Raw genomic sequence first — 25,229 nt, 5'->3', positions numbered from 1 at the left:
TGTAAAATGATGGAAACATCAAATCGTCTAATTGCTCTTTATGGCTTTTCCAACTTCTAAAGCGTTTTTTATGAGCCTCCCCCAACTCCTGCTCATTCTGCCAGGAACACCTTCTTCTGAAATTTCTTTGCCCCTCCCTCTTTAGTTCTTCCCCAAGCCCCTATGCGTGAGCCCTTCTCGCACATTCTGCCCTTCCATGCAGCAAAGGGTTTGGAGCTCCGGATTTGTCCCCCTACAGCATCTCCTGGAAGCTCCCTCAGATGGCTTCAATTACCACCTGGATGCAGATGATTTTCAAGTCTCCAACCCCAGCCTTGACCTCTCACTCTCCTTTCAATCCCGAGTTTCCTCCTGTCTGCAGAATATCTCTACTTGGGTGTCCCACCACCTCCTAAAACTAAACATGTCAAAAGCCGAGGTCATTATCTCTGCGTGGGCCCCTTCATTGTCTCCCTCTTTCTCCGGGGGCCATCAATAGCACTCAGGCTTGAGGCTGCAATTCCCAGAGCCCCCCAGATGGGCCTGAGGCCCCCATCACCTCCAGGTCTCTGAAAGGTAGGTTTCTGCCCAGGCACTCCCACTCAACCAAACACTGGGGCAACATTGTGATCTCAAGTGCTTTTTCCTCAAGTTTGTTATTTTTAAAACTCTACATTCCTATTTATTCAAAGGTTGACGAATTTTTAAGACCACAGGCACATTCCATTCCTTAGAACGCCTTGACATCTGGAGCCCTCTGAACTGACAAGCCAGTCTGCCCCTCCCTCTGACTCATGAATATAGATTCTAGAATGTATGACATTGCATATTTGTAAACCTTTTTATTTCCCAATATAATTGATAGCTGCACTTACCAATTAAATAGTGAATGATTTGCAATTAACCTGAGAGGTTGATGAAGTAGACGTTTTAAGTGATTTTTTTTTTTAATTCCTATTCTTAATTCCTATTCTATAGACCAAAAGCCATCACCATCCTGGGCCTGGGACTTGATTGGATGTCATTCTTGGTAGCCTCCTCCTCTATCCCATTATAAGGCACTAATTACACTGTCAGGATGATGGTAACAGTCTTTCAACATACCAGACATGACAAGAAATGTGTTCATGGGAGTTCATTTAATCCTTCAACCACCCAAGAAGCAAATGCATAAATTGGCAGGATTTTTGTAACAATTCATTATTCAAACTGGCTTTTCACGTGAAAGAGACCCTTCCTCCTACCCTACAGGGTAGCTTGGACTTCTGGCATAGTTTGCCCAGAACTCTTAATTCTGCATTTTCCGGGTTCTGGCAACTCAATTCTTCTATGCGCATTGGGCTTGCCATCAAGTTGACCACCTGATGATTTTTAAAGATGCTATGGGAAATAACCGGGCCAGTATGCTTCTTCATTCCTGGTCAGGAGACGGATACTATAGCAGAGCATATGAGCAAAGCCAGCTCTTTCCACCATGCCTTCTGAAGTCTGAATTATCTACCCAGCCCTGGTACCATCTTCAAGACGAGGTAGAGCCATAGAATGCTCAGCTGAGGCAAATCCAAGTTTCACAAATGGGGTCGGTTTCACCTGTTCCTCGAAAGAAGAGAGGGGGACTGGCTATACTGCAAATTCTCTGTAATTGCCAAGAAAAGAGTGGCCATCACAAAGCTCACAAGAGACAAGGCTTGGAGTCAAATGTGGTCTGCCCACACACTCATGTTTTCTCCGAGGCCCCCTGCTATATGCCGAGAAGTAGAAGAATCTAGAAGCAAACTGCCTAAGACACAGGTCCTGCAAGATTTGTTGGTGGTGATCTTCAAGGAACCATATGCAGGCTTCTAGGGCCACTGAATAAAAAACGTTTTGTTTTTGTTTTTTTTGTTTTTTTGTTTTTTTTTTTTTTGTCCCATCTCTTAAACATCTACTTGTTCAGTGGTGTTCATTTGTAAGAGGAAAAGCGCTTTCCTCCCAGGCCATGCCCTCTGTGCCATCCACCCTATCATGTGTCATCTAAGCAGTGTCATTTCAGAGTCACAAGCCAGAGATCTCTAGGACTAAGAACTTCATCCCTGGGGATGCCGAGAATTAGAAATGTAGCTGAGAAGCCTTCTGTACCCAGACGAAGACTAGAAGAAGGCAGGTGTGACCAGATGGAGAGGGGGAGCCTTAGAACCAAAGGCTACCCGAAGAGTCCATTTTTGAATCAAGGACAGCACAGAGCACAGGAAATGGACCCATGGTATACAAGTATATGAGAAGCATCCTGTAGCATGTGTGTGCTTCAGATTAGAGTACATGCATGAACTTCTCAACATAAGGGTCGGTTCTGCATGTTCATAACCCTCCAGTCCTAGAACAATGTTTGGAACAGAATGAAAAGTCGATCGAAGCTAGATAAATGAACTTATCATTAAATTTGTTCTTTTCAATTTCATTCATGTATACAATGCGCTTTGATTGCTCTCATTCCTTTACCCTCTCTGAGCTCCTTCCCACGTTTAATGATGCTTTCCCTCCTTTTTATAAGCCCCTTCCCATGTTCACAGCCTTTTCGTTTTGTTTTGTGACTCAGTGAGTTTATCCAGTTCTGTCTGTGTGATGATGAGCTTGGAGCCATGCACTGGAGCCTGGTAAGCTCCCCACTGAGTACCTAACTGTGGACAATGGTTTCCTTTATCAGAGGCTAACAGCTCAGCAGGAAGAAGTAGAGAAGCCACGATCCCCTCCCTCATCCACTCCTGACTGCTGGGAAGTCCGTTTTCAGGCCCACTGTACTCACTACCGCTCACAGCCAAGAAAGAATTCTTTGATTAAGGGTGAGAGTGGCATTTAACTATGGAGTAAGCGTACACATTTGGAAGGTAGTTCGGGGCTATATTCATTTAGCTACATGAAAATAGTAAATTCCCCCCTCGTGTTAGATTGGGATTGATGGACGCGACATGGAAATAAAAGCAAGAGGAGACTGGCCTCTACAGGAACACACTGTCTAGAAACCAGAACAATGAGGAACAGTAGTCTCTCTTCACACAAGTGGAGACTGTTTATAGGACAGACAAGGGAACACTGGGGGTGGAAGCTGCCATCTTTCTTCTGTGCAGTCTCAAAGTTGTCAATACCAAAGGTCAGGCAGTTCTTCTTATCGCTAGGTTCCCAGATGCTAACACCCTAAAGAGCCTGCTGTAAGCGTGTTCTCTTTCCTGTTCAGAGATTCTCAGCTTATATGAGGCCCTCAGGGCATTAACCCCTTAGAGCCTAACCCCGTCCCAGGGATGGGATTTTAACTGAGTTTACAGTTCCAAGGACCAGTTGCATACTGTGGAGCGGGCCTCAAACTCAAGAGAGTTGTTGGTTACCCCCATAGCAGTGAAGCCACCGTTGTAATTGCCGTATCTTTCCTGATAAACTAGTGTTAGAGCTCACAGGGCTCCTAAGACGGCTGGTGTCTTTTCTTCCCCGGAATCACCGTCCAGTGCAGTAAAAGCTAGCCAGCATGGAAGACGCTTTCAACTCAGTTTCAGGAGATTTTTAAGTAATGGCACAAGAGAGTAAAATCTGTCATAAATCCATTGCGAATAAAGACCTGGGAAGACAGAAACTACAGTATAAAGTTCAATTCGTCTTTCATCAATATAAATTACAATACTTAATAGGAACTGCTTACCACCTACCGGTGCCTAATTACAGCGTAACTCAATAATCACTATTATCATACATGTGTCAGGTGAGCTTTACTATGCGTTTTATTTGATGACAACATGCTTCCTAGCTCATGTACTGTATCTAGCTTGCTTACCTGCTTCCGTCTTCAAAAATGTAAAGGCAATATTGTTCACCAGCAAGGCCTTCAACTGCCTCCATCAGAAGTGAAGTTTGCCTGTGTGAACAACCACAAAATACCAATCACTAGTGATGTCGTCTGACTAAAAGAGTATCTAGCCCTAGACCTCTCATTATTCCTAGCCCTTGCAGAATATTAAAAAAGAGGTGACCCTGGTTTATTATGGGCAGGAGCTCCCACAATGTACTTTGCCTTACACCCCTTCATACGAATTACCTGACAACCCTCCCCCTTCTCTCCTCACATCCTCGGAGAACTAAGCCAGTCTCCCTCCTCGCAGAAAGGTGCCCCCTTAGTTCTCATGTGAGTTAAATTCATTGCCAGGGGCCTTCGAAATATCTTTGCGTGCATGAGTCTTTATCCAGAGTCACTAATTGTCTATAATAGCATCATTGTCCCAAATGTCCTTCCCCATCGACTCTCTCTGCTCGATTTACGTCTATAGCCACCAAGCCTGGTTGGTCCCTTCTCACTGGAAGTCTGTGGGGTGTACCTCTTCCTCTCAGTTTCCCAACCAGGATACTTATATCAGTGAAGATCCAGTAAATAGACAACTGCTGACCAAATACTGAAGAACAGAGGAGGAGAATTAAGATATCCCAGAGGTAAGAATTCCAAGAGCATCTACCATTCCTATGGCTTCTGAAATAGAGAGAAGATGGGAGAATGACTGAAACTTAGGACTAAAATCTTCACAGAGCCGAGGAACAAAGAGCTGTGAGCAAAAGAACCTCTCAGCTGTGCAGTCTCTTCAGAGATGGGGTGAGAGGAAGAGCTATTTTGAATGTTAGGAAAACAAGCAGCTGGACTCACTGGTTGCTCCCAGAATCAAGTCCCACCGACGGGTTGTACAAGGAAGTAGGCTGCCTCACAGAGCAGGAAGCAAATAGGAAACAGGAAACAGAGTATCTTTAGCATCTGTCCCCTGACGGCAAAACCTAAGTTGTGGGGCAGGGATGAGCAACATTGATCCTGAGCTCTCACTCAGTGTTACTCAGGGACCATCAGAGAGTAAGCTTTCTCCTGAATGATAAGAAGTGACACGTGGTGACATCGTGATCGACGTTCACTTCCTTTCATCCTGATTCACAGTTTCTTAATTTCTCCTGGCTTAGGTCCAGATGCCAAACCCTAGCACGTCTCTTTCTTCAGGCTCCCATCTTCCAACCCCACACCAGATATCCTTCTTGAATCAATTTGTCTCCTGACTATTATATCTTATTATATTCAACATAAATTATACCCTATGACCCTATAACCTCCGACTTCCTCCCAGTACCGTTTCCAGGGATCCTCGGCATTATCTTGTCAGTGGAGTGAGTTTCAAGGTCTCCAGCAGCCAAAACTTTCTGTAGCGATTTACAGAGCTCTCTCGGTGCATGGAGCTCAGGCAAAGACTCACTGTGGAGTTTTCTCTTCCAACGCCAGGGAAAACCGTCTCTTCCTTAGGAAGGAAGTCCTCCTAAGAGCAGGAAACACTGAGCTGAACGCCAATGAAAAAGAAGATGTGGACTCAGTCCTTAGGAGGAGCCTGAGTGTTCCGCACTCACTAATGGAGCCGGACCAGAAAACGGCCAACATTTGTCCCTGTCACGGCGACTCCCAGGGGACACCAAGGAGTAAAAGACGCTCTGACTCCCATGGCTTTCCTCACAGACACTGGGTTGCGTGTCATTTCCATTTTTATTTCTGACCAAGATAGGGAGGAATCACCTTATTCCCAGTACCATGCTTACCAAGAAGTCATGTCTTCTCACTTACAGTGGTGTGAATGAGAAAGCAGAAAATAAAATCACAAACTCGAGTGTATTTATTCCTTACTCAGAGGGAATCCTAAATCCAAGATGCCAACTTTCACACTGAAACTGGGACGTCTTTAAAGCCTGATAGGACATTAGAATATTTTAAGGAACGATGTAAGTGCGGCGTTTCTGTCAGGGTTGCTGCTCTGGTTTATTCATAGTTGCACGCAGTCATGCGTTTTCTACATGCTTACACCGAACTGAGTTTATTCTGTCATAGAACTCCTGCATCCAGGAGCAGCCATAGCTGAGAATCCAAGGAAATGGTACAGCTGACAGCCTCTTTCAGCCATCATGCAAGTGTATAAAAACTCAGCTCATATGCATTGTCACTATTTTGGATTCATGTTTAAAAAAATTATAACAAGCCAGGTGTGTGTGGCGGTGTGCTCTATTAATCTCAGCACTCGGGAACCACAGGCAAGTGGATCTCTGGGATTTCAAGGTCAGCCTGGTCTACATAGTGAGTTCCAGGATGGCCAGAGCTACATAGAGAGACTCTGTTACAAAACAACAAAACAAAATAAACATAAAAAGACAAGAACAATGAATAAGTAAAATCGTAGCAAGAGTTGGACTGTAAATCTTCTGTAGGCTTTCTAATTTGCAGCGGCAGTGTACCATTAAACAAGCTTCTTCATATTTGTGTCCGTTCAGTTCTCGGTAACATAACCCTCAAGAAAATTCCACAAGGAAAACACATTACTTCCAGGAAAGTATATCTCTCAGGGTCCAAGAGATTGCTTGTTAAGACTCTTGGTTCCCAAGTGTAGCATGTCATACAGGTGAAGGCAGGTACAAGATAGAACGAGGCCTGTCATTGGACAAGAAGGAAGGATGGGCGGGAGAAAACTTTTAGAGAGAGGAGACTGGAGGGAGGTGGAGAAGCAGCGGAGAGAACATGGAGGCTGACGTTAAGATTCCTCTCTACACATTTACAGGTTGTTATGAATGTCCTTAAGGGATGGATGTGTACAGGGCTTTGTATGGCTAGGTGGGCAATTATATCTTATCAATTGGATCAGATGTTATTGTGTTGTGTGTTCTTTCATGTGGCGAATTAAGTTCAAGAGAGTATGTGGCAGCCAGAGACACTAGGCCCGCTACAGAATTGAGATGTATATTTCTGGCATGGTGGCAACCTGCCTTGGGAACTAGATGGGTAGAGAGATTGTTACCAGGCTCAGAGAGAAGCCATCAGCAGTGTGATATGGGATAGAGCAAAGCGGGTGAGACACTTTGCTGATTGAGATGAAGATACCTAGCAGATATCTTAGGGCACTGTGGTGCCGGACCTAGTGTGGGGGGAAAAGACAGCATTTTATTTTTTATAATTTTACAGCAACACCCAAGCGAAGGCTTCTACTTGACTAAGAATATCTTGTTTTTATCTAAATCATCTAACCTCCCTCTGGCTCCTTTAATCGGTCACCCAAGCGTATGAAAGGACCAGGGTCATCCCCGCCAACTCAGGTTCTGCTAACATTACTGTCTAGAAGTAGCTGACAGGTCCTCCGAGGAGATGCTGTGTAGGCTTCCTCCAGGGTCACAATCATCACCACTGAACTACTTACTGTAGTGTTTTTATAAACAGTCTAGAGGAATAGGCACCAAGCTGGAGAGGGGCTGCTTTGAGAAGAGGGTTTGCAGGGAAGAGACCGTAGGGCATTTTCCCTGTGCAGTCTATGCCACCCTGAACCATGTAGGTTTTACTGCAAGCTCGATGTGCACATGCTCACAGATTAAAACAAACAAACAACACAAGCTTACTGTCTTTGAGTTCCATAGGTTAGCAGTCCAGTACAGGTCTTTGTGGACTTAAAAGCTGGCACTGGTGGAGCCAAGTTTCCCTTGGAAATGGGAAGGAAGAAGAGTGTTGCCTACCATGGCAGCCTTCTCTAGCTACTAGCAGCCAGAACTGGAGCATCCTCCGGTCTCTCACACATTGCTGAACTTTCTCTTCCCAACTACTTATCCAGCTTTAAGATTGCCCTGCCCACAATAATCTAACGGACTCCCTAGGCCGATTGATTGGTCATTTTAATTTTCATATTTCACAGGTCTGGGGACTAGAGTATGAATGTATTTGAGGGGCTAATACTCTTAATGGTGTCTTGAAAATAATTATCATATTTAAGGCATTGCTGGTAACTCCAACCTAAATTATCTTATAGAAGGAAGACCGTTAAATTATGAAAATATGACCCAAAGTATGAAATTATGCACCATTTAAATTTTAAAATTTGCAATTTTTTAAGATTTAAATTATGTGTGTGTATGTTTGTATGTATGTATATATGTATGTAATATGTGCTTGTTGGTGCTTTTGGAAAACAAAAAAGGGCCTTAGATCTCTTAGAGCAGGAGATACAGGCAATGTGGATCACCTGGTATGGGTGTTGGGACAGGAACTAAGAACTTTCTGGAAGAACAGCAAATGTTCTTAACTGCTAAGCCATCTCTACAGCCCAACATTTGCAACTTCTAAGAGAAAACTTTGTCAGAGATCCCAAATTAAAAGTGATTAAAATGGACATCAGAAACAGTCCGGTAAAATACCATGAACTTCATTAACTCTTCTCAGAAATGCACTAAAGTTAACTACTTGCCCAAGAGAAGAAAATTAACTTAAATAGATTGACTTGCTTGATGGCCGGCTGTTCCTTACTTAATTACAAATATCAAAGGATGTCCCTTTGCGTCAATTTAAAAGAGGACTTGTTGTGCTTCATACTTTGTGTTTGAGTGTGTCTGCAGCTAAAACTTGTTGGAGGCTGTGCGAGGCAGTCCGCCGTGTACATTTTGGCACACACACAGCTGAACATTTGAACAGAGCAGAGATCAATGGGAAGCCCATTATCCTTGGGTTTGGCAAAGTGTTTAAGCCTGTTTGGGTTTAAGTATCCAAGATGATGAAATGTTAGCCGGTCTGAGACGACTTCAGCCTTTTTTTTTTTCAGGTGCAATTTCAACAGCTGTATAAAGGATTTGTGCAGGTTTGGATGAATTCAAACACAGGTGTAAAAGATAAAGGGCGAGTGGAACGAATGTTCTGTGGTCATCTTTTCATGCTTGGCTGTCTCGCTTTGTGTCGTTTGGTTCCCGTGCCCGTGAAGGCAACATCTATCTTATGACTCACCCCAAAGCACCACGTTATTTTAATTTATTGGTGATAAAGAGTAACATTTTTAACAAAATTGTGTCTGGTTCTTTTCTCTGTACTAGGCTCTCTTTTCCTGAAGTTTCATCCATCTTTTCTCCACCACCTTCAAGTAGATTCCTCCCCCTTCCCTTAGTCTCTATGACCTATGGATGTATTTAGCAGCTCTTACAACCGTGCCTCAAAATGATACAGCAGAATACGTTATATAATCTTCACGCCACATTCTAACTCAAAGGCTCAGTATTCTCTGCCCGACGTAGAAGGCTAGGTCTGGAAAGAGGCAGGAAACCATCTGTCCCGTTCCATGTCTCTCTAAACGTAAAGCTTTAGTGGCTGACGTTAGGCAAAATATAATCGGGTGCCTGAAATTTAAGCTTTGAAGTTTTATACTCCAAGAAAAATTTTAATGTTTAAAGGGGTCTTCTCTGGACTAGCAAGGTGACTCGATAGGTAGAGGTGTCATCGTGTATTCCTGGGACCCAAGGGGGCAGGAATGAACCTATTCCTGAGAATTGTCCTCTGATCTGCGCGCACACACACACACACACACACACACACACACACACACACACACTAGATAGAGAGAGAGATGGATGGATAGATAGATAGATAGATAGATAGATACAGACAGACAGACAGACAGAGGAATGGATAGATAGGGATAGATAGATAGACAGACAGATAGGGATAGATAGATAGATAGATAGATAGATAGATAAACAGACAGACAGACAGATAGAGATAGATAGATAGATAGATAGATAGATAGATAGATAAACAGACAGACAGACAGATAGGGATAGATAGATAGATAGATAGATAGATAGATAGATAGATAGACAGACAGACAGACAGACAGACAGGGATAGATAGATAGATAGATAGATAGATAGATAGATAGATAGATAGATAGACAGACAGGGATAGATAGATGATAGACAGACAGACAGACAGTCAGGCTTTTATGTTATTCATGTTATTCATGAACTCAGAATGAACCAATGTGATTAACCATCTCTCTCCCAGTTTTTCTAAAGCAACGCTTACACCCCGAGACAACTATGGTCTCATCATTGTAGTACACAAAAGCCATCCCACAAGGCTCACAACCATCCAGATAGACACCCAGCACACAGGATCAGGGTCTCAGTAGGAGGGATACGGAAATATAATCACTGTGGCTGTCTAAGTTTGTTCTAAAGCTCAAATATGTCCCGGTAGCTTCAAACTCTTCTGAAATCCTCGGAAGTTCTTTGGGGTCTTGGCTTAGAAATGAACAGTGACGGGGTTAGGGATTTAGCTCAGTGGTAGAGCGCTTGCCTAGGAAGCGCAAGGCCCTGGGTTCGGTCCCCAGCTCCGAAAAAAAAAAGAAGAAGAAAAAAAAGAGAGAGAGGAGAAATGAACAGTGACACAGGACAGGGAACACTTGGGGTAGCTGCGTGTCTACTTTTGGAAGCGGCAATTCTACACAGGAGTCAGGATCCTGGATTCTAACTTAAGTCACCAGTTACACAATTCCAGAAAAAGTCCTAACTCCCAGGCCTCTCCTCCTTTTGTGCAGAAGCATGAACAATAAGTTCCGTCCACTTTACCTCCAAAGCAACTGTGAGGATCAAATAACTGTTCGAAACACTTCTGAAAAAAATGTTGAGCATTAGAGAAGACAGCCCTGTCAGTGTTGTGTTAGAGAAGACAGCCCTGTCAGTGTTGTGTTATTAACTAAGGGCACAAAAGGATGCAAGATTTTTCTTTTCTCGTGAAGTCGTGTTTGAGATCTCACTGTTTTAAAGAGAGAGGGTCTAACTCCTTGGGAAGAGTCTACAATATTAAAGAATGAATCATTCTTTCTAAATTGACTTACTGACTTTGCTTTATAACCATCCAAACTTTGGTATAAATGGGGATCTCAGATGGTAAACTTGAAGACATTCCATAAGGATTCCTTTCCGTCGGTTTGTAAAAACAAGAAAAATCCCGAAGAAAAGAAACCACAAGCATTGCAGTAGTGATACAGAGTGTTAGAAACTTTTCTAAGCTTTTGAAAGTTCTCAACTGTGAGCTATTATAAAACATTCATCTTATCTAACTTCTGAACTGAGCTCTCTGTCCAATTGTACTAAATTTTGAATGACCAATAGGCACACCAGTCTTTTAACCTCTTCCATAACATCACAGATTTCTGAAGACAAAACATTTACAATTAATTTGTGATTTTGTTAATTTTTTTTCACAACTAGAGCTGAAAAGGACTTCTTTGCCTTTGTTCCTGGGTGAGAAACCTGAAATGTAGTCTGTACAAAGAACTCAGCAAGACGTTGCAAGATCTAGAGGCCACCAACCCCAGTTCATCCTGGAGAACTTCCAGGCTGTCCTAGCTGCACGCTTCAGATGTAGTCCACTTTCCCATAATATGCAGCCAACAATGGATGGATCTGTGTTAAAGAAAAAGCAATAAAAACTAAAGATGTGGATGGCTCAGTGATAACATTTACTGTGCAAATATGAGGACCAGAGTTCGAATCCCCCAACATCCACAGAAAACCCAGGTAGGCACAGAGAGCTGATTGCAATGCCAGTGTTGGGGAGGTAAAGATAGGAGATTCCCTGGGGCAAACTAGCTAATTAGACTAGCTGAATTGGCAAGCTCTGGGTTCAAGAGCCTGCCTCAGAGTGGAAAGTGACTCAGAAAGACACCTGACTCTCATCCACCTCTGATTATCATATCCACTCGTGCCTTTGTTCCTGCACACATATGCACATGCATCGATATGTATGCAAACATGCATGCACGAATGTCTGCATCTCATTCATGTATATACACAAGTAGAGAAAGAAACAAACAGCTGGGCACTGCATTGAAGAATGTGCTAGAATCTGAGCCCTTATCTCATACCCACTGAAGCTATTGCCTTCTAACAGTCATCTTTTAATATTAAGTCTCACACTTTGCTCTCGCTCCGGGTCTGACCAGCTTAGCATCATCTTCCAGACAGGCCTTTGTAGACACTTCAATTGAATCACTCTCAAAATCTCCAATTTTGCAAGCATTTCTTTGTATGGTCCCACCTTCTGACTCCAAAACGTAAACTCTATGAAATGAGGGACCCTGCTGTATGGCTTACTCATCAGTGCATAGGATATGCCCTGATACTGAGAACATATTCAGTAAATCCATGCGAACAAAAATCAAATGCAGACTCATGACTACCATCGCTGCCTCTATGCGCCATCAACCATTTCTCATGGATTTATAGCACCATGTGTTTAACGCCTAACGAGACTCATCCTACTTCTTGGATTACCTAGGTTGACCACTTGCTTTCTTCTGTATTCGAGGAGAAAAGCCCTCGCTCGTTCTTGGATATGGGTTATCTCTTCCAACTGAGAATTGTTCAAATTGTATCAATTTTTCCAGTTTTGGAGAAATCAAAATGTTTCTAGCTTTTCCCACCCTCTTCTTCCCAAGCTGGACTGTGCCCAGACCCTCCGATGTCTGCTTGCCCGGAAGTCCTTCCTCAAAGTGTTCTTTAAAAACCCTCAAGAATGCTCTAGTTCTTTTTAACATAAAAGTTATCTTTAAAATAATACACGATGGATGGCAGCGTTGGGGTTAGGGGTGGGGGATGAGGGTGCAGTAGGAATGCAGTGTGGATGAGCGCACTGCAGCAAATAGAGAAGACTGAAGCCTCTTGCTTGCTGGCTTGCTTGCCTGGCTTGTCCAGATGTGGTTAAAGCAGTCACTGTTTAACCTCTTTCTACGGGACTGATTTGTCCAAATGGACCACACAAGCTAGGTATTCTTCACAAGGAACTAAGAGTTTTCTGTAACAATGTAACAATAAACTTCGTCTTGTTGATAATGATCATTGCCGTACTGTGCAGAGGAGAAACCACTGGGGAAAGGAAGAGGATCTCTGTCCCCTGCTGAGTGAATTAGGATCTAGCACTAGGAAGCCCGTTGCTGACTACATGCAATGTCAAACCTGAGCCCACTGAGGCTGCAAGAGGGGATGAAGTTCCACAAGCACCTTTCCTTTTGAAGTGGCCCCAAACCTTAAAGTCTGCGTTTCATTTGGAAAAATCTTCTGCTAAAACCACTTCCCATATGCAGCCCATCTGGAGAACTATAATCTAGTCTCGCCTGCAGCAAACTGGCAGGAACGACGCTAGCCTTTCATCTCAGATCCCCAAGCAATAGACAAACATTAATTAATGCCCCCACACCTGGGATGTAGGGAAGTATTATTATCTGTGGCTCACAGATGAGGAGATCCAGACACCAAGAGGTTAAATGACTTGCCTTAGGCTACAGAGCTAGCTAACAACTGCAAGACTTTCCACTGACAGTGGGCTCTCCAAGCCAGCTGGAGCTCTGAGAAACTTTGAGACCATCCTCTACGAAATAAACCATTGCTAAGGTAGACTGCGGTCAACTTACTTGCCTCTCTCGTTGTTTGGATCTCAAGACACAACATAAATGAACTCAGTCCCCCAATCTTAAAGAAACACGCCAAACTGGCTCAGGAGGTAAGTTGGTTTCCTTGTAAGCAAGAAGACTTGACTTCAGGCCCTATCTCCCACATGAAAGTGTGCTGTCGGGTGTGAGTCTGTAAAGCCAGTGATGCAGGAATAGAGAGCAGTGGGTCCTAGCAAGCCACTGGCTAACCAGTACCTTAGCCAAATCAACGTGTTCAATGAAAAACCCTGCCTGAAAAGTTAGGTGAAGGCCCCCAGTCTGGCAGGCATTTCCTGAGAAGCTTCAGGCCCATCCAGCCAGAAAGGCAAGTCACTTAACTGCAGATCTTCCCTCCTTCCTTTCTTTCCCCTTCCTCCCCTGCTTCCCCTCCTTCCCTCTGTCCCCTTCTTCTCCCTCCTTCCCACACCCTCAGGCCATCCCTCCTACTCAGCTCCCAATACCTAGGAATAGCTTTTGTATTGTACCTCCAGTGGCTACATCTGTCAGGATCCCAGGAAAACTCCATACCAAGCAACACACAGCCATAACTCTCTCCTAAGAATCAGAAAGGGCAAAAGAAACCAAGGAACAAAACACCCAACCAACAAACACCAGACCAGATGTCAGCACCTAGACTTAAAATCTTCCCAAACCCAGGTGCATAGATGTCAGTGTAAAAACACAGTCAATAACATCCAAATGTCTCCACTAGACCCTAGCAATCCTGTCATAGTACGCCCTGAGAATTCTAAAGCACAAGAAAAAGATCTTAAAATAGCCTTTATGAAGATGATGGAGATCCTCAAAGAGGAAACTAATAAAGCCCTTAAAGAAATCTATGAAAATGCAAACAGTGAAAGGAAACAAATAAAACAGTTCAAGACCTGAAAGCAGAAACAGATTCAATTTTTAAAAAAAGTCCAAACTCAGGGAAACCTGGAAAGGAAAAATGTAAGAGCTGGAAGAGAAACCTCAGAGTCAAGTCTCACCAATAGAACATGAGAGATGGAAAAGAGAATCTCAGACCTACCTGAGAAGAATTGGATACCTCTGTCAAAGAAAATGTTAAATCTAAAAAAAGAAAAAAATTCTAGTGCAAGATATTCAGGAAATCTGGAACACTGAAAAGACCAAGTCTACAAGTTTATAAAAATAAAGGAAGGAGAAGAAATGCAGGCCAAAGGCACAAAAAATACTTTCAACAAAATCAGAAAAGACAATTTCCATGATCTAAAGAAGGGATGCCTCTTAAGAATCATATAGAACACCAAATGCATCGGGCCAGAAAAGAAATTCCTCTCAGCAAATAATCACAAAAGCACTAAAGATAGAGAGCAACAACAAAACAAAATGAACGAAACAACAACAACATCAACAACAGCAGCAACAGACTATCAAAAACTGTGAGAGAAAAGGACCAAGTAACGTATAAAGGCAGATCTACTAGAATAACACCTGACTTCTCAATGGAGACTCTAAAATCCAGAAGGGTCTAGGCAGATTTTCTACAGACTCCAAAAGACCACTGCTGCCAGGTCAGACTGCTATACCCAGGACACTTTCAATCTCTGAAGAAAATATGATATTCCATCATAAAGCCCAAATACAAATCCAGTTCTACAAAAGACACTGCTAAAAAAACCCTCCAGTTTAAAGAGATTAACCACACCAAGAGAATACAAGGAATGAATAATCCCAGAGCAGCAAATCAAAGTGCACACACACACACAACACACACACACACACACACACACACAAACACACACACATGCCCGCATATACACACATGCATGTGCATGTGCACATGTGCACACACACCATCACAACAACAAAACAACAAGAATAAACAAACACTGCTCACTGATAACTCTCAACACCAATGGTCTCGATTCTCCAACAAAAAGACACAGACTAACAGAATGGATGCAAAACAGAACCCATCCTTCTGCTGCAGCCAAGAAACATGACTTAACATCAAGGATACACATTACCTTGGGGCAAAAAAAATAAAATAAAATAATAAAATAAAGACTGGAAAGATGGCTCAGTGGTTAAGAGCACTGACTGCTCCTCCAGAGGTTTTTGAGTTTAATTTTCAGCAACCAAATGGTGGCTCACAACCATCTGTAATTGGATACAACGCCCTCTTCTGGTGTGTCTGAAGACAGCTACAGTGTACTCATATAAATAAATAAAATAAATAAACCTTAAACTAAAAATAGAAAATATATTCCAAGCAAATGGACATAAGAATCTGATATAGCCATTTAAATATCTTACAAAATAGGCTTCAAACTAAAACTAATAGGAAGAGAGACTGACTAGAGACTAGGGACACTAAATATTCACCAAAGGAAAAATCCACCAAAAGGACATTTTAATTTTTAACATCTATGTGCCAAACAAAAGGGTCTCCAAATTCACAAATGAAACGGTGTTGCACCTAACATCACTTACTGGCCTTCACACACTGAGAGTGGGAAACCTCAATATGCCAATCTCACCAACAGATAGGTCATCCAGACAAAAACTAAAGCAAGAAATGCTGGAGCTGACTGGCATTATAAACCAAATCAACATACTTGGACACAAACAAAAGAAAATTGATATGATACCCTGGCTCCTATCTGACCATTATGCATTAAAACTGGATAACAACAACAACAGAAATCTTATGAACACCTAGAAACTGAAACTCACTGCCAAGTAAGACATAGATAGATAGATAGATAGATAGATAGATAGATAGACAGACAGACAGACAGACAGACAGACAGACAGACAGATATCAAGACAGAAATGGAAGACTTCTACAATGGAAAGAAAATTAATACACAACATGCCCAAACTTATGGGACACAATGAAGGTGTTTTTAAGAGGCAAGTTCATAGCGCTAAGTGCCTACATGAAAAAAACTGGAAATATAATATACTGTACCTTAACAGCACACCCAAAGACTCGAAACCAAAAAGAGTATCACATCCAAAAGGAGTAGATGGCAGGAAATAATCAAACTAGGGGCTGAAAACAATAAACTAGAAACAAAAAACAACAATACAAAAATATCATGAAACAAAGAGTTGGTCCTATGAGAAAATCAGTTAGATTAATAAGCCCTTATACAAATAAAAAGACAGAGAATATGAAAATTAGTAAAAATAGAAAGAAAAGGGAGGGCATAACAACAGACACTGATGAAATCTAGAGAATCAAAAGAACACTCTTATAAACCTTCCGCCAAATGGAAAAGTGTAAAAGAAATAGATAGTTTCTCAATATATACCACTTAACAGAGTTAAATCAGGATCACATAAGCAATTTAAACAGACCTATAACCCTTAATGAAATAGAAGTAATAGTTTAAAGTCTCCCAATCATAAAAATCCCAGGGTCAGCTGCTTTTAGCACAGAATTCTACCAGACTTTCAAAACAGAGTTAATGCCAATACTCTTCAGATTATTCAACAAAACAGAAACAGAAAAAACACTACCTAATTCATTTTCTGAGGACACAGTTATCCTGATACCCAAACCACACAAAGACCCAACATAGAAAGAGAATTACAAATTCCCCTTATGAACATAGATGCAAATTTTCACAATAAAATACTCATAAATGGAATTGAAGAACACATCAAATATATCATCCACCATAATCAGGTAGGCTTCATCCCAGAGATACAGGAATGGTTCCACATATGTAAATTGATAAGTGTAATCCACAATATAAACAAATTCAAAGAGAAAATAGCACATGATTTTTCTTATTAGATGCAGAAAATGCCTTTGACAAATCCAATATCCCTTCAGGATAAAAGTCCTGGAAATATTGAAATACAATGACCATACCTCAACATAATGAAGGCAGTTTACATCAAGAACAGTCAACATCAACTTAAATGAAGAGAAATTCAAAACATTAAACTCCACTAAAATCAACATGAAGACAAGGCTGTCTATCTACTTTCTCCATAACTACTCAGTCAGATAACTGAAGGCTGCAGTTTAGAAAGGAAAATGTAACCAGAGAGCGTGGAGATAGTACCCAAATTAACAAAATCAGAAATGAAAAGGGAGACATAACAACAGAAACTGCGGAAATTCAAAAAAATCATCAGATCCTACTACAAAAGACTACTACTGGAAAATATGGATGAAATGGGCAATTTTTTAGACAGATACCAGGTAGCAAAGTTATCAGGATCAGGATAAACCATCTAAACAGTCCCATAACCCATAAAGAAATAGAAGCAGTTATTAAAAGTCTCCCAACTGTAAAAAGCCCAGGACCAGATGAGTTTAGTGCAGAATTTTATCAGACATTCATAGAAGACATAATGCCAATATTCTTCAAACTATTCAGCAAAATAGAAACAGAAGGAACACTACCCAATTCATTCTATGAAGCCACAATTACACTTATTCCTAAACCATACAAAGACCCAACAAAGAAAGAGAACTTCAGACCAGTTTTTCTTATGAATATCGACACAAAAATACTCAAGAAAATTCTCCCAAACCAAATTCAAGAACACAAAGAAACAATCATTCATCAAGATCAAGTAGGCTTCATCCCAGGAATACAGGGATAGTTCAATATATGGAAATCTATCAATATGATCCTCTATATATACAAACTCAAAGGAAAAAAATGAGGATCTCATTAGATGCTGAGAAAGCATTTCACCAAATTCAACACCCCTTCATAATAAGAGTCTCGGAAGATCAGGAATTCAAGGCCCATACCTAAACATAGTAAAAGCAATATACAGCAAACCAGTAGCCAATATCAAACTAAATAGAGAGAAACTTGAAGCAATCCCACTAAAATCAGGGATTAGACAAGGCTGCCCACTCTCTCCCTACCTATTCAATATAGTACTGGATGTCCTAGCCAGAGCAATTAGACAACAAAAGGAGGTCAATGGGATACAAATTGAAAAAGAAGAAGTCAAAATATCACTATTTGCAAATGACATGATAGTATACTTAAGTGACCCCAAAATTCCACAAGAGAACTCCTAAACATGATAAACAACTTCAGCAAAGTGGCTGGATATAAAATTAACTCAAAAAAATCAGTAGCCTTCCTCTACTCAAAGGATAAACAGACTGAGAAAAAAATTAGGGAAACAACACCCTTCATGAATAATATAAAATACCTTGGTGTGACTCTAACCAAGCAAGTGAAAGATCTATATGACAAGTACTTCAAGTCTCTGAAGAAATAAATTGAAGAAGATCTCAAAATCAAAAGATGGAAAGATCTCCCATGCTCATGGATTAGCAGGATTAATATAGTAAAAATGGCCATCTTGCCGAAAGCAATCTATAGGTTGAATGCAATCCCCATCAAAATTCCAACTCAATTCTTCAGAGAGTTAGAAAGAGCAATTTGCAAATTCATTTGGAATAACAACAAAAACAAAACAGGATAACAAAAACTATTCTCAACAATAAAAGAACTTCTAGGGGAATCACCATCCCTGACCTCAAGCTGTATTACAGAGCAATAGTGATAAAAACAAAACAAAACAAAACAAAACTGTATGGTATTGGCACAGAGACAGACAGGTAGATCAATGGAATAGAATTGAAGACCCAGAAATGAACCCACACACCTATGATCACTTGATCTTTGACAAAGAAGCTAAAATCATCCAGTAGAAAAAAGATAGCATTTTCAACAAATGGTGCTGGTTCAACTGGAGGTCAGAAGAATGCAAATCGATCCATTCTTATTACCTTGTACAAAGCTCAAGTCCAAGTGGATCAAGGTTCTCCACATAAAACCTGATACACTCAAACTAATAGAAGAGAAAGTGGGGAAGAGCCTCAAACACATGGACACAGGGGAAAATTTCTTGAACATAACACCAGTGGCTTATGCTCTAAGATCAAGAATCAATAAATGGGACCTTATAAAACGGTAAAGCTTCTGTAAGGCAAAAGACACTGTCATTAGGACAAAACAGCAACCAACAGATTGGGAAAACATCTTTACCAATCCTACATCCAATAGAGGGCTAATATACAATATATACAAAGAACTCAAGAAGTTAGGCTCCAGTGAATCAAATAACCCTATTAAAAATGGGGTACAAAGCTAAAAAAAGAATTCTCAACTGAGGAATATCGAATGGCCACTAAACACCTAAAGAAATGTTCAACATCCTTAGTCATCAGGGAAATGCAAATCAAAACAACCCTGAGATTCCACCTCATACCAGTCAAATGGCTAAGATCAAATACACAGGTGACAGCAGATGCTGGTGAGGATGTAAAGAAAGAGGAACACTCCTCCATTGTTGGTGGTATTGCATGCTGGTACAACCATTTTGGAAATCAGTCTGGAAGTTCCTCAAAAAACTGGACAGAGTGCTACCTGAGGACCCCGCTATACCACTCCTGGGTATATACCCAAAAGATGCTCCGGCATATAACAAGGACACATGCTCCACTATGTTCATAAGCAGCCTTATTTATAATAGCCAGAAGCTGGAAAGAATCCAGATGTCCTTCAACAGAAGAATAGATACAGAAAATGTAGTACATATACACAATGAAGTACTACTCAGCTATTAAAAACAATGACTTCATGAAATTCTTAGGCAAATGAATGGAACTAGAAAATATCATCCTGAGTGAGGTAACCCAATCACAAAAGAACCCACATGGTATGCACTCACTGATAAGTAGATATTAGCCCAAAAGCTTGGAATACCCAAGATACAATTTACAGACCACATGAAGCTCAAAAAGAAGGAAGACCAAAGTGTGGATGTTTCAGTCCTTCTTAGAAGGGGAAACACAATACTCACAGGATGAAACACAGAGACAAAATTTAAAGCAGAGACTGAAGGAAAGGCCATATAGAGACTGCCTCACCTAGGGATCCAGCCCATATACAGTGACCAAACCTAGAAACTATTCCAGATGCCAAGAAGTGCATGCTGACAGGCGTCTGATATAGCTGTCACCTGAGAGGCTCTACCAAAGCCTGACAAATACAGAGGTGGATGCTCACAGACAACCACTGGACTGAGAACAGGGTCCCCAATGGAGGAGTTAGAGAAAGGACTGAAGGAGCTGAAGGGGTTTGCAAGCCCATAGGAAAAACAACAATATCAACCAACCAGACACCACAGAGCTCCCAGGGACTAAACCACCATCAAAGAAGTACACATCGAGGAACCCATGACTCCAGCTGGATATGTAGCAGAGGATGGCCTTGTTGGGCATCAGTGGGAGAAAAGTCCCTCGGTCCTGTGAAGGCTTGATGCTCCAGTGTAGGGCAATGCCAGGGCAGAGAGAAGGGAGGGAGTTGGTGGGTAGGTGGGGGAGAACCTCATAGAAGCAGGGGGAGGGGGAAATGAGATGGGGGTTGCCAGAGGGGAATAACATTTGAAATGTAAATAAAGAAAATATCCAATAAAAAATTCAAAAAATATCTTTATTTATCAGTGATATACTTAAGGAATCCTCAAATTTCCAATGCAAAACTCTTACAGGTGATAAACACTTTCAGCAAAGTAGCTGAATACAAAATTAATTCTCAAAAATCAGTAACCCTTCTATCTTAAAAAATGACAAATGGATTGAGAAAGATATCAGAAAACATCACTCTTCACCATAGCCTCAAATAATATTCAATATCATGTGGTAACTCTAACCAAGTGAGTAAAAGATGCATATGATTAAAAAAATCCTTTAAGACACTAAAGAAATAAATTGAAGCTATCAGAAGACGGAAAGCTCTCCCATATTCATAGATCAATAGGAATAAGAATAATATAATAAAAATGGCCATCCTACCAAAAGCAGTTTACAGATTCAATGCAATCCCAATCAAAATCCCAACACAATTCTCCCAGGTCTTGAAAAGATAATCTCCAGGTTCATATGGAAACACACACACACACACACACACACACACACACACACACACACACACACACGTTAGCTAAAACAGTCATAAATAATAAAAGAGCAAAGAGCTGCTGGAGTTATCATTGTCCTCAATTTCAGGTTATGCTACAGAGCTATAGTAATAAAAACAGCATGGCGCTATCACAAAACAAACATGGCAATTAAATGAAGACCCAAACATAAATCCACACATCTTTGAACACTTGTTTTTTATATATATATAATGAAGCCAGAAAGACACACTGGAGAGGAAGAAAAGAGACAGCATCTTCAATAACTGGTGCTGGTCAAATGCACAGCTGTATGTAGAGAAACCCAATAAATCCACACTACACAAACCTAAACTCCAAATGGACCAAACTCCTCAACATAAGACCAGATACGCTGAACCTGGTAGAAGGAAAACTAGGGAGTAACCTTGAACTCAGCATAGGAAAGACTTCCTGAACAGAATACTATTACACGGGCTCTAAGATCAACAATTAATAAACAAATGGGACCTTATAAAACTGAAACGCTTTCGCGTGGCAAAGGACACTGTCATTCAAAGAGGTAGTCATCAGAATGGGAAAGGATTTTTACCAAGTACACATCCAATAGAGAGGCAAAATGCAAGTATATGAATAACTCGAAAAAACTAGATATCAAGAAAGCAACCCAAATAAAAACATGGTACAGGTATAAACAGAGACTTCTCAAAAATGAAAACTCAAACGGTTGAGAAACACTTTTTAAAATGTTCAGTACCTTTAGCCATCATGGAAATGCATAAAAACTACTTGAGATTTTATTTTAGACCTGTCAGGATGGCTAAGATCAGTAAAGCAAGTGACATCTCATGCTGATAAGGACGTGCAGTAAGGGGAGAATTTATCCAGTCTAGAGGGAGTGCAGACTTAAACGCCCACTGCGGAATTCAGTGTAGTGGTTCCACAGGAACCTGGGAATCCATCTAACTGAAGATCCAACTATATTACCATTGATTATTTGCTCAAAGGATGCTTCATCCTACCACAGAGACCAGGTTCATTGCTTCTCTTTTCATAATAGGCAGAAATTAGAAACAACCTAGATGTCCCTCAAGAGAAGAATAGATAAAGAAAATGGGGTACATTTACACAATGACGTATTGCTCAGCCATTAAAATAAAAGGAAATCATGACATTCTCAGGTTGGAGCTTGAAAAAACATCCTGAATGAGGTAAGCCAGACCCAGAAAGAAGACAAATAGGGTGAGTGTTTGCTCATACGTGGATATTATCAGTGATAACCAAGCTATAACCCACAGAGCCGCAGAGATTACATATAGAGTGAGGGACTAGGAGAAGCACAGATATATCGTCCTAGGAAAATAAAATAAAATAAATAGTTGTTTATGGATGGAATACTGGAACAGAAGGACCAATGTGTAGGGGGTGAAGAGGAAGAAGAGGGAAGGACTATAGGAAGAGAGCCCAAATTAAGGGCCATTTGAGGGGTAGCATGGAAATCTAATACAGTAAAAGATAAAGATAGATAGATAGATAGATAGATAGATAGATAGATAGATAGATAGATAGATAGATAGATAGATAGATAGATGACATAATCAGTCACCAAATAATAGGAGAGATGGAGCCCTAATTGGGCATCTCTGGTCAACAAATGAAGCTCCCAGTACCAGAATTGGGTTACATCTAACAACACCTACACAATTCACTGACCATTAAGAAGTCAAGCTGGGGGGCTGGAGAGACGTCTCAGTGGTTAAGAGCACTGACTGCTCTTCCAGAGGTCCTGAGTTCAATTCCCAGCAACCACACCGTGGCTCACAACCATCTGTAATGGGATCCAATGCCCTCTTCTGGTGTGTCTGAAGAGAGCAACAGTGTATTCACATATATAAAAAGAAGTCAAGCTGGTGTCTATATAAAGTCTTCACTCCTACGTGCAAGTGTCTTTGGTACAGGAAGGTACCCTGCACAGTGCCAACAGGGAAACATAAATACCAACTGAAGCACAAACCCTTTGATCTGGAACATTGCCCTGCCTGCAAGATACGCTAGGGCAATGATGGCCCAAAGTTTGTGGGAGTAACCACCCAGTATCTGATTTGACTGAATGCCCAATCCGTAAGACGGAACCCATACCTGATACTGCTTGTGTGACTAAGAGCCTGAGACTAGATAGCCAGAGGACCTAGGGTAAAACCAAATACTACTGAAAAAAAAAGTTAATGTAGCAATAAAATTACTCCTAAAGACCTCATAGTCCTCGATCAGTGCCTTGCTCAGCCATCTTCAGAGAAGCTTCCTCCTGAGGTAGATGGCAACAAATAGAGATCTACAGCCGGGCATTACACAGAAAGTGAGAAACCTCTGGACACTCAGTCATAAATGGGATATTTCCATCAACTCCCTCACCTCTGGCCTCAAGGAACCGCAAGGAAGAGGAGGCAGAAAAAAAGGGTAATAGCCAGAGAGGTTGGGGGACACCAAGAAAACAAGGCCCTCTACATCAGCACGAACAGCACACTTACGAACTCACAGAGACTGAGAAGGCATGCACAGAGCCCGCACTGGTTTGTACCAGCTTAGGTCTTAGAGCAATAAGTCTATGACACACACCCCCATCTCTAACCCAAAAGCTATCGATAACCACTTGGAAATGAAAATTGAAATTCCTCTGAGTCTCACTGGGGAAGCACTTTGCTCTTAAGGTAGGCTGCATACCTAGCAGGAGACGCCAACAGACAACGATCTCAACAGCTTCTCTGGAGGTCCCTGGTCTCATAGTGTCACATCAGGGCTCTTCCTTTTAAAAAATAAAAAATTCCACCTAATTATTTTCATTTTTGTACTTTGTCTTCTCTATTCTTACTAATTTGCAGGCCCTTCACATATGTATTATGGATTCCAGCTTGACACTTTTATGGGACTCCTGAGTGTGTGAATGAGTGGGTCTATTTCTTGTGCCTACTCTTGGGTTTCTTTTGTTTTTTTTTAATCCAAGTTCAATGTGTTGGTTTTTGTTTTATCTTATCTTATTTTATTTTATTATTATCCCATAGAAGCCTCTTTGCTTTCTAATTAGAGACAGAATGGAATGGATCCAGATGGGAAGGAAGTGGGGAGGAGTTGGAGGAGTAGAGGGAGGGGAACTATAGTTAGAATATACCATGTGAGGAAATTTATCTGAAGAAAAAATTACACAGAAAAGAAAAGTAAGGTATAGGTGCTGGAGAGATGGTTAAGAGCAATGGCTGCTTTTTCTGAGGACCCAGGTTTAATATCCAGAACCCATAATGAGGGTTCAAGGCATCTATGACTCCCATCCCAAGGGATCTGATGCCCTCTTCTGGTCCCCAAGGGCGATGTGCACACATAGACATACTTGCAGACAAATAATCCATGCACATAAGATAAGTCACTTGACATCACACACACACACACACACACACACACACACAGAGAGAGAGAGAGAGAGAGAGAGAGAGAGAGAGAGAGAGAGAGAATCACAGAACCTGGATTATTTTTCTCCCATCTCTTTCCTGCCACCATTCAATACAAATGGAAATAATCAGTTTGCTTCCTCCAAACTTTGTGCAATTTACATTTTGGGCACCTACTATGTGCTTGGCATCAACACTTTGGTCCTAGATTCCACCTTCTTTCCAGAAAAATCAAAGTGTGACTTCAAAAAAAAAATAGCCATTGCAAGACATGGGCCATAAGGATATTGGAAACTCATTAAGGGTGGCTTCCCCCTTGTCTAAAGCTTGACAAGACACCTCAAAGGTGGACAGTCACATGATCACTGCACACAGAGCCTGACTACCAATGTCACAAAGTCTGGCAACTCACCCTAGCTTTCACAAATCCATCAAGAATCCTCCAGGGGCATCACTAAGTCTTAATGCTAACCAGCTTGCCGGACTCATTGAGCGTGTACTACAGCATTTACATAAGGTACCACATTGAATGCTCACTACCATCCCCAAGGAGGTCTCACTGCCTTCCTCTTTTATAGATGAAGAAATGAGGCTTATCATGCCTGAAAGTGGTAGAGCCAATATT

At 41.3% G+C, this 25,229-nt stretch overlaps 1 long non-coding RNA gene across 10 annotated transcripts in view; it reads right to left on the bottom strand.

Annotated features, from left to right (window-relative positions):
* The window catches only part of LOC120096947 (uncharacterized), a 91,520-nt gene that overhangs the window by 12,095 nt on the left and 54,196 nt on the right, over nucleotides 1-25,229 (bottom strand). For 8 of the 10 annotated variants that reach the window (XR_010058120.1, XR_010058124.1, XR_010058121.1 and 5 more), the window contains one exon: nucleotides 3,779-3,859. This is a non-coding gene — a long non-coding RNA (uncharacterized LOC120096947). Of the gene's footprint in view, nucleotides 1-9; nucleotides 3,566-3,778; nucleotides 3,860-5,102; nucleotides 5,670-25,229 lie in introns of those variants that run through there. The other 2 variants (XR_010058126.1, XR_010058125.1) reach the window with 2 other exon arrangements.

Source organism: Rattus norvegicus, chromosome 15, assembly GCF_036323735.1.
Source record: "Rattus norvegicus strain BN/NHsdMcwi chromosome 15, GRCr8, whole genome shotgun sequence".
NCBI lineage: Eukaryota > Metazoa > Chordata > Mammalia > Rodentia > Muridae > Rattus > Rattus norvegicus.
The sequence above is the reverse complement of the archived record's forward strand: the minus strand, read 5'-3'. Positions and strand labels throughout refer to the sequence as shown.